Source organism: Echiichthys vipera (genome assembly GCF_963691815.1).
Source record: "Echiichthys vipera genome assembly, chromosome: X".
Taxonomy (NCBI): Eukaryota; Metazoa; Chordata; class Actinopteri; order Perciformes; family Trachinidae; genus Echiichthys; species Echiichthys vipera.
In genome coordinates, this window is record NC_139825.1 from 39,199,009 (window position 1) to 39,213,352 (window position 14,344).

Sequence of the window (14,344 nt, forward strand, 5' to 3'; positions counted from 1 at the left end):
AGGGTTATCGGTGGCCTTTTGCAATAGTTTTGTTACAGTTGTGAATAATTTATGATAGAATTAACTGTGGTTGCTAAGAGCAGTGAGTGGGAGATTTTGGAACAGAGCCAATTTCTGACTCAAGTTCGAAGCCAACCATTTTTCTGTCTGATAAGCAAAGTCTCATCAGGGTCGATGTAATTGTCATCATAATTAAGCCACCACCGAGTCCTCATGTATGGATTTGAAGTGTTTTTATTGACCAACCTGCTGTATAGTTCTCTCATCCTGTCTGTATTTCTGTCTTTTCTGACCATGTCTCCTCCACTGCTCCGCTCTCATTGAGGTGTGTGCTGAGACGGTGTCCATTAGGACGGCAAAACAAACAGACACACCCCCACTCTCCTGGATTTAGGAAAACAATCAATGAGAGCACTCCGATAACAGCAGTCTAAGTGGCCCATTGATGTTATGATTAAATGAATACAGGATGCAGTGGTGATGGTAGGACACACTAACCCAGACCAAATAAAGCAGATTATTTTCTATTTATATGTACAATCAAAACTTTCTCACTTGTTCAGGCTTTCAATTCAAAGGGTTTGTGTGTTAGATAAGCAAAGACAACTTTAAGACGTCACTGAATAATGTGAGGTGTGGAACAGGGATGGGGAATTCAGCAGCAGCAAGGACATCGACTGTGCATCGTGACTGGCAAATTGAAAATTTTACCCTGTAAATCTCAGCATGTCACCCGTTTCATCATGTTGTACCTAGTCATGGTAACTTACTGGAAGTGCGTCTGTGCTAGAACACTTCTGTCTTCTTCATTTCCCTGATTTGCTACAGTCCCGACTCTACCTTAATCTCCATTTCTGTGTTCGTCACTCTCTCTCCGTCCCTGTGTTTGGCCTGGTCACAAATTCAGCTATGCACCCCTTCTCCACATGCTCACCCCTCCCTCATGCCTCTCCCTCAGGGTGTAGCAGCTATTGTTGTGCCTAATAAGGTTTATGGAATTACAGATCTCTGAAATTGGATTTTCTCACTTATCCAAAGCAGTGGGATTACAGGTTTAAGGCCGGGTGCATCGAGGCACAACTGACCTGTGTCTCAACTGCTTTTTTTACTGCACCCTCAAAGTAGGGAGATCAAGAGACTGATGGGCCAATAGCTCTGGAGAAAGACAGTAAGACCAGCATATTTCTTGTATCTGTGTAACGCACCTGGCAATTACTGTAAATAGATTTCTGAGTCAGGCAGCTTTTTGGCTTGTTTGGATTTCTGTTTCTCTCAAGTCCACCACTCTAGCACACTCCTCCCCTGTCTGTCCTCACAACTTTTGACTGTGTTTGATCTAATTCTAATCTAATGAATCTTTTGATCTTCCTCGCCTGACACCCAGGCACATCCCAGATTTTTACATCCAAAGTAGCTCAATTCCTTCTAATCCTTCAAATCTGGCCGTTGGTGGAGCAATTGATTCTCCGTCATGTACAGAGATTTGGACTGTCTACCCCGAGCATTATGTTTAATGAACTGCGAGATTCCTTTGCTAACGTTACCAACGCCGCCCCGCTCAAAAATAAAACCTCCACCATTATTGTTCAGACTAGTACAGTGGTAGTTCAAAAATGTCGGTTTGTTTGTATTGCTTGGTCTGTGGTATGTTCATGAGAACCCCTCATACAAACAACTTCACACGCGGCATTGCGCTTCCTTGGGTCTTGAGAAATACACCAGAAACACAGAAATACAGGAAACACCAGTGAAATTCCCTCAGTATTAATTAATCACTTGCCTTGAGATAACTACCGTGGTTATAAAGTAGATGGATTATATTAACTTAGGTAATTTGCCAACAAAAACCTTATTAGTCTTTCTAAGTTAGTATGGCAAACGCAATTTGGGCGGTGTTCCTATATCCGCTCATGCTTGTTGGGAAGTAAAGAAGAGTTTGGTTGGAACATTAGTAAATCCAGTATCTGTGGTCAGAAACACCCAGTGAATACACTCTACAAAGGTATTTATTTCCAAATAGGCGTATTAGTCACCGCTAACCTGTGCTGATGACATGCTCCACTCATCAGTCCACAGATTGCTGTTTGCTTGTTTATTCCCAGTTGATTATTATTGAGCATTACCTGCGGTGAGAGTGGAGGAGTAGTAGACAAAAGTGAGAAATCAAGTGAAAAAGCACCAGACAGGCAGCGCAGTAAATGCAGCATTGAGATGTTGGCAGGAAGGTGGTATTCATTAGGAGTGGTCCATAGTGTCGGCTTAGTGAACTCTTAATTGGGGAAGAGACAGGGCTGGGGATGACGGGATCAATAGGGGTAGAGCCGGGGTTCCAGCCCACTGAAATCAATCAGCCCTCCTGCCCGACGGGGAGAATGCAGCCAATCAAAGGAAACACGGCTTCAGGTTACGCTCATTTACCCTCTCGGTCAAACTTCATCATAATTGCAGATGGCAGACGGCTCACTCCATCTCATCTCAGAAGAGGATGAAGTCGCCTGATTGCTTTTATTTGACGTGGGCATTTGATCTCGTTGCTGGAATGCTTCGACATATCATTACAGTTATGGTGTACCTCTTCCAAGAACAGGAGATTATTGCAACTAATAAAACATGATTCATTAACACAGGAGCGATTTATAGAAAGGAATATTTAATGAACCCCTGGCATATTTTTACTCCACTGCTAAAAATAGTCACTTTCTCCTCTTCTTCCCTCTTTATATTCCTCTTCGCCTGGGTAATAGCCATCTTTCTGCCCTGTCACTTTTTGATGTATCATCCTCTTATTCACATCAAGGACAAGGCCAGGTGTCGCATTTTCTCTCAGTTGCCACGCTTGTCACACTGCCTTGTCACCCACAGCCTGTTCCAATCCCCTCCTTTCTTCCTCCCCCTCTCTGCTTATTTATATTAAATCTGTCACTCCTTTATTTTAGCGAGAGAAAAGGAAAGTAAATCACTTTTGCCATTTACAGCCTGCGGTGTCTGCTGAATGCTGCAAGTTTGTTTGGATGTCATCTCTGGCAAAATAAAATCCTGTCAAAGTAAATGATATCTCTTCTGGTTTGTATCACTGTCACACAACTGAAATTCTTCCTCCTTGTTGTGTCCTTGGCTTCAAATGTGTTAAGATGTCTAGGAATATGTTTCACAGTGAACAGCGAGCCTCAACAGAGGTCTTAGGCTTTTATATTGCTCCAGATGGACGGACAGACAGTCACAGGTGTCCAGCTCTACCTCTCTTTGATACCCGTGAGTGGCTGGCAGAGCTGGCTCGGGCAGAGAGCAGCTGGGGTCAGAGACGTGCCTTGGTGATGAGATACATGTGGACTCATAAGGCTCTCTGTAGTATTCTTAGCCTTGATGCACATACCATTTGTGTGTGTGTGTGTGTGTGTGTGTGTGTGTGTGTGTGTGTGTGTGTTTGTGTGTGCATCACCACATTATTTGGTGCAACCTTTTTCATAAGCATTTCACTAAGGACTACATATGACATATTAAATCAGTAGAGAGAGACTAGGCCACGTTTTCATTGAGTGGTTATGGAGATGTCAAAGATGCTTACATGCTGGACACTGATTCATGTCCAATCAGAACATGGATCAGACAGCCCCACTCCTGTCAAAACATCTTCACAGGCAGACATAGAACAAGGCTGTGTAGCTTTCAAGATCACAAGGACAGGCTGTTGGAGATGTGGATACAGTGTTGGGAAAAGATGTGATGGAAAAAAAGATGGGATTTTTCAACTGGGTAAAAACAGCTATTTTTCAGCTACTTGGGACACCTAGTTTAAGCAATATGAGGATGTCTAGCTGACTGGAAATGAGCAGTGCTTACATAGCACTACAAACAGAAACCAATTATTATTACAATCACTAAAATGTTCTGGAGGGTGTAATTATATTAAAAATGTAACAATCATACTCTAAAGGTCTAATTAAACCACCTCCTGAACTATTCCCTGCTCCCTAAGGTGTCACAGCATCAGTCAAATATGGATTTTTATCTTGTGCGAATACCATGTTGACTGACATGACGTGGTTGTTTATCTCCACATCCTACGGTTCGCTGCAGTGTTTTTGTCTAAAACAGATGTGTCACCATCCTCAGGGTACGTGTAAGGGAGGAGTGGTGGCTCGGAGTGGCATCTGTACTTAGGAATCGCTTATGGTGTCTGTTAGGGAAGACCAAGCAGGCCGGCATCCGACAGGGATGAATCAGAATGCGTACAATATTCATAAATATATATATTTTTAAAAGACAAGACAGAATGGCAGAGATACCAAACAGTCTGGCTCTGTTTGAGCTCCTAGGTAGAATTTGCATGTTACAAGTTTTCATCCACTCTGGACTTGTGTTTGCTTACAGAACTTGGCAGTTAGAGGCTAATTTCTGTGGGAGAGGAGAACATCAGAGACAGCTTGGTTAGAAAAGAAGGCAAGGCAGCCTCTTAAACACTGTGAAAGTGAAATCACCTTCTGCCCTCTCATTTCTCCCTCAGACACATAGAGATGGAGGTTTTTGTATTGATTTTCTTTTGCATGTGAACACGAAGCCTAACTACAAAGTTCACTGTCTTCATTTATTTATCTATCTATCTTTCCACCCATCTGAGTATGGCAGACATGAATCAGGTTGGGATTATTGTTTCTGTGACCATGGATTCTGCAGACCTCGGAGGAAACAAACACAGCGGCTACAGTTAAGGCCAATGGATTTTTTTTTACTGCGGGGGAAAGATTCATCACCTCCAGGGGCGACTCATGCATCACATCGCTGCTTCAGGCAGTCTCAAAATCACATCACCTCATCTGATCCACCTGCCAGTGATTAGCTTTTCATTCTGCACAAATAGGAGGATTGTTTTTGTTGTTGGCCCACTGAGGTGGAATTGATGATCAAAGAGAGCTGTGGGTGTTGTGTTGTGGTGGCCACAGATGAAGCCCCCTCAGTGTCTGTTGGTCCAAATGGTAATTATAAAGAGAAGAGAAAAAATAGTGAAATGATAGATGCAGATAGTGGTGATGAGGTGAGGCTTGGGGAAATAGTCATGAGAAATAATGAGCAAGCCACAAAGCTAAGAATTCTTAAATCAATAGCCTTCACCCCCTGTGGCTTTGGGTTATCTTCATGCCTCCACTAAACAGACAACGATGACTTAAGCTATGTTTTATGCTTTAAATCAGTAGTTAGAGGCACTGTGTTAAAACAAAATCAAAATACATTTGTGCTACCACAAATGCATGGCAATACATCTGCATGATGTGAACACATGACCACCTACTGCTGTCCTGTTGGCTGTTTACCAGTAACATGTTTGTGTTGCTGCTGCGATCAGAGTCATCCTGTGTGAACAGTTGGATAGCAGCAGACGAAGCAGCTCTCAGCACATGTGGGCTTATTATGTACACAGCTGTGCACAGCTGACTCATTATCACTTGCAAAAACATCAATATGCATAACTGTAATCAGCTCTTCCTTTTCATAAGCAAACGACTCTACAAACGGCTCCTACTATAGTTGTAATAGTTTGGTGTTTTGTTTGTGGGAAAAAAAACCGTGCCAGACTTAAGTCTAAGTCTAAGTTTTCTTCACAGAGCATTTGATGGAGCTGAACTTTGATTTTCCTTCTTGTCTCTGTGAAACTAGCAAGAGCAGACAGGTGAATGATATGCCTTTGGTAAGCTATTCTGTTTGAGGACTGATCTCCACTTCAAAACCCCAGCGTGAGGACAGCATTCACCTCACTCTTTCTTCCTCCTCTTCTTGCTGGCAGAGGAGGCCTTCGGCGGTGGGGTATAAAAGCCAAAAGTCCTCAAGAGAAACTCTTCAAAGGAGCAGTTCATCTGCCGAGTGAAGACCTCATCAATTCTGTTTTCTTCTCTTAACCACTGTCCCTTCCACAGAGCCCTGGTTGTTTCCCAACAGCGTTATGCGATTTCTCTTCTCAATTCCTTGCAGCTGGTTGCGTAAGGTGCTTTTGATATCTTGGAAGTGACGAGGAGATAGCTTCCCCTAACACTTTAGATTAGCCTGTTGTTGGTGGCAATTTCTCCTCAGACTGATCCCTCGCACCCTCTCAGGGCAATGCAATGTACATTGCAGAGCTCTGGGAGCATTTTCCTGACCTTCATTTTCCACATCAGCAAGGCGGGAACTGCCAGCTTGCTTTCATGTCCCATCCGGTCTTCTGCCCACTGATTAAAAGTCAAATATTAAAGTGCTCTGTTGTGAGCTCGGCCTAATTGATTCTTTCCGCCGGGTGCACACAGAATGGGCTGACAGCAGGCGATACCAGGCTTTGTCAACATCGGGCATGCTGCCTGACGCTCAGTACGGCACCCCAATAAAGCCCCCTGTGAGTGTGCCAACCCGCGGCGCCACACACAGAGGCCACTCGGCACTCTGGCCAAGCTTTATAATAACAACAAAGAAGTGGCTCATTCTTTTGGTGTGTGTCAGCTCCCATCGGCTGGTTGGGAAGACGACTCTCTTTCTGTAAGGAAAAGGCTGGCTGTGATGAAAGTGTGTGTGTTGCGTGCGTCTCTAGACTTGGAGGAAAAAAAAAATCTCTCTGCCCACTTGCATAACCACTCAGCTAACTTAAGCTATCTGGGGCGATGGTGCTGAAAGGAGGTTTTTCATGTGAATTCCACAAAAGACCTTCTTCGTCTCTTCCGATCCCCAGCCCTCCTGCCGTTCAGATAATTGCTTTAATAGCTTTTAATCACAGTCGTGTTTAACAAGGAGCTTACCAAACACAGGATGGCATCGAGTCTGTCACTGCTGCTCACCCGGTAAAAAATGCAGAGCATCTGGTGGAGATATCTGATTCTGGTTGAAGCCCCATATATTTTGCTTACCTCCCTTAACTACATTGTAGGAATAATTAATTGAACCTCTACAGCAGTAAAAGTGTCCCTCTCTCCTACATAGGCAGAGGCAGTGTATTCCTCTCCCTCGCTCATCTGCTTACCCTACGAATTTACTGCTCATTTTATGTGTCTTGAATCGCCTGTACTCCCCATTTATTTTTAATGCTTCTCTACTTCACATGTAGGAGAGTGCAACTGTGATCTTGGCACTATACAATGCTCATTAAATGCAAACATTCATCCACAAGGCCTCTCTCATGAATCTGATTGACCTTTTCATTCAGTGTGATCCACAGTAAAAGGTTATTAACCCCCCCCCCCCCACACACACACACACACACACACACACACACACACACACAAACACACACACACACACACACACACACCCTGGATGAAAAGCTGGCTATATCTCCTCTCCTGTCTGATGTTTAATGTTCCATCTAGGTGTGATAGGAAGGTTTGAAGCTGTGTGGGGGTGAGGTGATGGAGGTTAGAAAGCTGGCCGATGGTGCAGTAATTACTCTATTAGTGAAATGGGGCCGTGCTCTGTTCTCTGACACAGCACTAATTACAACACAAGGGTGATGAACTTGATCAAGGCGCTGCTATTTCATGTTTAATAAAAGAGAGAGCAAGAAAACTGAGAAAGAATAGGAGAGGAGGCGGCCATCGTGTGTGTGTGTGTGTGTGTGTGTGTGTGTGTGTGTGTGTGTGTGTTTGAGGATGATTTTGAAGAGGACATAATCAAAACATGTACCATTTCCACCCGTGCAAATCCAGAATTTTTTCACACCACATTTCAGCGTGACCGATCGGCAGCACAGTCGTGGAATGGTCTCTCGGCTGCTTCAGTGGTAAAGGCCACTGAAAAGTAATCACAATGTCCTCCCCCCTTGAGTACTGAGCATGGTTTCATTTCTACCTCCACGCTGCTTCCCTGCTGTTAATCCCAGGGGGATCCAGAGGCTGACGGGGTCATGATCACATCCACAGGAGGGCCGACAGCTGGCTGCCTGTCTGACAGGAGCCTAATGGAGGGCTAATAGGAAGGAGTGAAGTCCCAGAGACCACTTCTGTGACCTTGACATGAGCCTGTGGAGGCAGGTAAAGAGTAGGACGAAAGGTGAAGTACCATCATCAGGGTCAGGCAGGGTGACGGGCAGGTGGTTTAAATATCTTTTTATCTTCTCCTTTATTGATCTCAAGCCCCTTTCATACATGCTCTGCAGACCTGAAATTATGACATTATCCCGCAGAGCTGTATGTAAGAACACTGAATCAGAAAGTCTGAATTAGTTAAGTCAGACATTAAATGTGGAGTGAGTGGGCGCTTTGATGATATCTCTCGCCAATACCAGAAGAAAACAAACCTATGAGGGTGAAGAAGAAGGGTGATTTACACTAAGACGGCAACAAAAATGTCTGTCAGGCGCCATCCCTTGCCTAAACAGTGAGACCACATCTGACATGGAGAGTCTCCTGGTGTGTGCTGCATATATGAAAGGGAAACTCTGGTTAATTATATGTGAGTTCATACAAGAAAACGGCCTCTGACATTGTGTGTTCATTTGAACTTTGTTGTCCAGTCAGTGATCTTATACGGAAAACTTCAGCTTAAAGGAAATACATTTAGCTTTCTCTCTCCTGTGTGTGAGCGTCGGTCTGTGATTCAGTTCGTTCAGTGTGTATGTGCGTGTTTGTTGCCATGTGTCAGAATAAATGTTCAGTTTTTTTTATTTTTCTCAAGTTTTACTTTCCTAACTACAGGTTTTTTTTAAATATATATATATATATATATATATTACTGTGTGTTGTTATCCCAGCGATTCTCTACTGAGAGAAATGCTTAAAGTCTTTCTTTCAGTGTAAGTGCTGATTAAGTATTCTGTTTGGGGGAACAATTATTGAGATTACAGCAACTTGATCTTTTTATGGAGACATTTTATAAGACTACAACTGAGCAGATGTTTTACGTTCAAAGTCAATTTCAAGTTTCAATTATGTTCTTGTAAAGATTACTGTCAGTGGTATGTTAAACTTGATGACGTTGGCGACCAATTAGGTCCCTTAACAGTAACATTATGTGTCAGCTGCATCACCGCTGCCACCTGAACCTTTATGGTGCTCCGAGGAGGCGTATATGTGTCACCAAAGCAAATTATTTTCCCGGGGACTATTTTAGTTACAACTGATTATAAGTACTAACTAAACAACATTCCTCCTGACATATTTAGCATTTTTGTGTGTGTGTGTGTGTGTGTGTGTGTGTGTGTGTTTGTGTGTGTGTTGGGCGGGGGTCAGCCCTGCAGGGACAGCCAATGAGTATAATCCACAGTAAGGGAAAGCCACTATCGCCTGATCAATCTGAGCTCTCATTAAAAGGCTGCCTTCCCTTTGCAACCCAATACAATATCAATACTGTAGCACCACAGAGAGACCTCGAGAGCTGTGAGGCAAGCCGCTGGCAGCTTAACTGTCATTACTGGGCAGGCAACATGCCAGAGACCCCCTTCATGGACCACTTAGGCTCCCCCCATGGTCCCAAACACAGGTCAGCACAGACAGATGGGCTGTCTGGGCAGCTGTCCAGGGGATGAGGCAGAGAGAGATGGATAACGACCTGTAGAGGAGGAGACAGCCTTCGCCCTCTCACAATATGGAGGGATGATGTGGGCTGTGTGTCCTGACTGCGTGCAGTTACACATCGCTGCGGTTTCACCTGAGGCTTGTTAGCTTGCTGTGGGTATTTTCTGTGTTTTGTTGTGGATGATCACGCATGTTTGTTTTTAAACTGAACAAAGGACAAAGAGTTAAGTTTTTAAGAAATACACTATGGACTCTGTAGGTGTGAACACAGATTTAAAAATGTTTTGTTTTTTTTGCATATATCCCAAGATTCCTGCTGGGAAAATCACAAGCACTGAATAAGGCTCTGTGGTAATTTCTGAGTTGAGCAAATGGGGGGGAATATAAGTGGCCATACATAGAAAGCCTCTGTAATTCAGATCATTGTTTGGAGTTCTCCTCTCTGTGCACTCGTCTTAACCCCCTGTGTGGTTCCTATATGGGGGGGAGGGAGAGATCAGTGTGTGCGTCTCTAAAACCGCAGTAATCCGCCGACAAAAGGTCCAGGAGAAAGCCAGCTAGCAGGGTGGGGGGGTTAGGACAGAGAATGGGCGGAGTGAAAAAAGTAAAGAAGTGGACGTCACCTCTCCAACCCCCAAGGGTGTGCTTAACACCGGAGAAGATTGTCCTCACTGCACCCGCAGACCCCCACCACCCCAGGGTGAAACATCCCTCTGCTGTGTAGGGCCTCTCTGAGTAGTCAAGAGCCATTGTTTATCATTCAAGTCAATACAAGTGATCAGTTCTTCAGCCCCTGAACTGTAACTTCCAGCTAGCATATTGATTAATCTGAGCTGTTATTCATTCAGCAGGCTGGCGGCAGTTGTTTACTGAAAGTTGAAACCGATATTGTCTGTAATTATCATTAAGTCGGAGCCATTAGGAGCAGTCCCCACTGCAGGTGCTAATTTGATGATGGGAGAGAAATGGCATGTAATTAAAACACAATAAAATGACAGCTTTAAATCTATGAGTCCTGTGGAACAGGATCTTATTTAACCAGCACGTGTGCAGCTTGCAAACCAGAAGGATAATTTCATTATCCGGAGCAGAAAAATATATCACTGTGTATCTCAAATACATTCCTCTCATCAAGCTTTTAGTAATATGTTCGTTTGATTTCTCATTTGTTCTGCAGTCACACAATGTCATGCAAAAGTCACTTGGCTGCACAGAGGTCTCAGTGAAGTAGTTAGGTCTGTGGAACAATCGGCCCCGGCTGATTTGTCTGTAATCCATTTAGTTGAGATCTGACACACTGTAGGGGGGCTTTGCCTCTGGTCAATAAGTGCCAATAAGAAACAGCCATCACTCAGCGGGCTGCCCTGTCCACCAGCTTGCTCACTTGTTTCAGCTGTCAACCTCTGTCCCAAAGGAGCTGGCAATTGTGCTGCTCTCTCGGGCGCACCACAAATGGCGTTCCCATACAAACCTCAATAGCACAGGAAAGGCAAAGACACTCACAGACTGCAAAGCAGGCGCATTTCCCTCTGACATCAGAATAAACCCATCTGAAGTGAAAACAGCTACGTATTTACAAAACACCATTGACAGTTGCTCATTCTCTCAGTCTTAAACCCCAGGCGGTGGGGCTCTGGGGGGTTGAACCCAAGTCAGGGACAATCGGGGCTCTGTTTGTGTTTTCTCTAACACCTCCGTGTTCTCTTTGGGCTCTGTTGGAGCGTACTGCCAGGGTGCAGAGGAGGAGGGGTAAATGCCGTGACCCTGCAGTGGACCCTGATTGGAGCCCCCCAAAAAAACCTGCAGACCACCACGCTAGCCCTACATGCCACCCGGTTGCCGCTGGTAACAGAAAGCAAGAGCGAAGTGGTGTGTGATGTGTAGATGAAAAAAAAAATAGATGAAGACCCAATTCAGTCACCAAAACATCCTCACTGCAGCAGGTTTTGACAATGTTATTTGTGGTGTGGCTGCAGTCCAAGCTCATTATGAAGAATCTCCTCACTTTATTAGTTTGTTAAACCTGGAGGAGACAAAAAGGCAGGGAGTAGCTGTGTGATGTCCCTCTAGTGCTGCCGGGGCCAAACAATTTCGGAACAATATGATGCTGTTCATTTCCTCCAGATTCAGAGATAATTAGCCTAACTGCTGTTCTCTCCTTTTATGTCCCCTTTTTAGAGAGCGGTTTGAAGTCTGATACGTAGAGTGTGGGTGTGTTTTGTGTCGCTCTGCTTGCATGATGGTGTGTGTGTGTGTGTGTGTGTGTGTGTGTGTGTGTGTGTGTGTGTGTGTGTGTGTGTGTGTGTGTGTGTGTGTGTGTGTGTGTGTGTGTGTGTGGTGTACATTAATAGTCAACAGAACAGACCCAGGGAGACTGTCAGAGCTCTTTGTTCTCAAGCGAGAACACATCATGACTGGGCCTTTTGTCTGAATTGACACCATCATACAGTCTCTTTATTTTCCTACCTTTCTCTGTCTCTCTCTCTCTCTCTCTCTCTCTCTCTCTCTCTCTCTCTCTCTCTCTCTCTCTCTCTCTCTCTCTCTCTCTCTCTCTCTCTCTCTCTCTCTCTCTCTCCTTCTCTCTCCCTCTTCCTCTTCCTCGCCCTCTTATTTTTTTCCTCCAAACTATTCACCCGACATCCCATCACTCGCACCATTTAAAAGATAATAGGCTCTGTGGATTATAGAGTGGCAGAGATAGAGATGATTTTTTCTTGTCTGGGTGTGGACCAAGCTAACTGAGTGAGGAAGTCTTCTAAAGTGACTTCTGAGGACAGTGTACGTCCTTGCATTTATTATTAAGCAGTTTGTTTGTTTATTGCCCTACTTCCATGTAACACTCACTCACACACTATTTCATAAATATTTTTTGGACATAAATCAATCATTTAATCATCAATTTAAAAAGTTAATTGTATGTGGATACCTGAAAATTTGACCTAAATGTGATTGTTAATGTGAAGTCTCAGTCAGGGGCCCGGTTCAGACTTGTTTCTTTAATCCGTCCTGAGTGATCAGATCACAAGTGGAAGTTGTGAATGCACTCAGGACACACTGAGATCGGATCAGTCAGACAGACTACATTTGGACGTTGTCTTCATATTCTTTTAGCAGTGTGAACACCTGATCCACACTGAGGGACCACCTGCTCAGCTGCACCAACTACCAGAACTACGTAGCTCTGTGTATTTTGTCCATTTTTAAAAATAAACAATAATGTGGCATTAGTGGCATTTAAATATTCATATTTTTAAAGTATTTCTCATGTCATAGAAACCACTTAGAGTGTGTTTTGGTTGTTATTATCAGACTGTCGACGATGTGTCTGTGTGTTTTTCCCCCTGCACTTATCCAACTCTCTGGAGCTCTTCCGTGGTTGCCTTTAACAGGCAACCCCAGTGACCGCCGGCACATAGTAACCTTATTTTTAGATTCAAAAATGTAGCAGAATTAAAAATATATAGGATATATTGCCACAGATATTGTAACGTTGATGTTTCTATTTAGAAGTGGCTGCGGATAAACACATTTTATTTCCTATGAATTCTTCACAATAAAAAAGTTATTTGAAAACTTGAAGCTTGCAAAAATCATGAAATGTTGGGGCTTCATCTGCAGTAACTGCAGAGAGATGAACACAGATACTTTTAAATACAACTTTATTTCTGCTCTTCTGCACAGATCACCACATGTAGACATCCTTAGTGATATGTAATTGTGAACATACAAACACAAACTGCTGTTTGTAGAAGAGAAAAGTTACGACCATCAGCACACAGACAAACTGTAGGCAGCACTTTTTTATGAGTCTGTAATAATTTATGTTAGAGTAACAACTGAAATTCACTCAATAACAAAATCACTGTTTCATTAAAATATTTAAGCTATCTATACGTAAACGGAAATGATCTACATCTTTATTAACATACAAAGTGGGGAAGTGAAATGAGATCACAAGTGGTCACTGATGATGCATGTGGAGACGCATTCTGCTGCCAGGTGTGAACAGATGTACTGAGAGCTGTCCACTTGTGATCTGATCACTCAGGAACGATGTTAAAACCAGGTGAGAACAGGCCCTAAAACCATCAGCGTTAATAAGCTACAATAACAGCCTCCACTCTTCTGGGAAGGCTTTTCACGACATTCTGGTACCTGGCTGCAGGGATTTGCTGCTATTGAGCCACAAGAGCTGTATTAAGGTCAGCGATGTTGAGGGATAAAGCCTGATTCATAGTTGCTGTTCTACTTCAGCCCAAAGGTGTTGAATGGGGTTGAGATCGGGTCTTTGTGCCGGCCAAATCTTAACAAAAAGCCCCATACCAGGTTTGTCCATGTACTTTCGACCATATGGTGTAAATTAACTAAATCTATGAAGGTGTACACAGAAAAACTCATTCTTTCACTCGTGGGGGAAAAAGTATATTTAAAAAGTGTGTGTGTGTGTGTGTGTGTGTGTGTGTGTGTGTGTGTGTGTGTGTGTGTGTGTGTGTGTGTGTGTGTGTGTGTGTGTGTGTGTGTGTGTGTGTGTGTGTGTGTGTAAGAGCGTTCCAGCCAGAACACATCACAGCTTCACCCTTTTTCTCAGGGCAACAGACTCACTGCAGGATTAATGATGTGTTAAGTACTAAAATTACACTCATTCATATTTCACTGTCTGAGCAGCACATTCCACATGGAATTAAAGGTCAGGGAAGAACGGGGCGTATAAACAAGAAAAGAAACAGTTTAACAGTAACATCTGAAAGAAATACTTCACATTCTAGTTCCCATATCGCAGCACCAATCTCATTTTCTCACTTTTAAAATCCGACCGCCGCTCTTTGTGTCTGCGTATTGAAACAGAAAATTGCTGTGCAGGTCCTGACTATCATCTT

At 43.6% G+C, this 14,344-nt stretch overlaps 1 protein-coding gene across 1 annotated transcript in view; it reads left to right on the forward strand.

Annotated features, from left to right (window-relative positions):
• sulf2a (sulfatase 2a) overlaps nt 1–14,344 on the forward strand; it is a 35,001-nt gene that overhangs the window by 3,501 nt on the left and 17,156 nt on the right. The window lies entirely within an intron of this gene.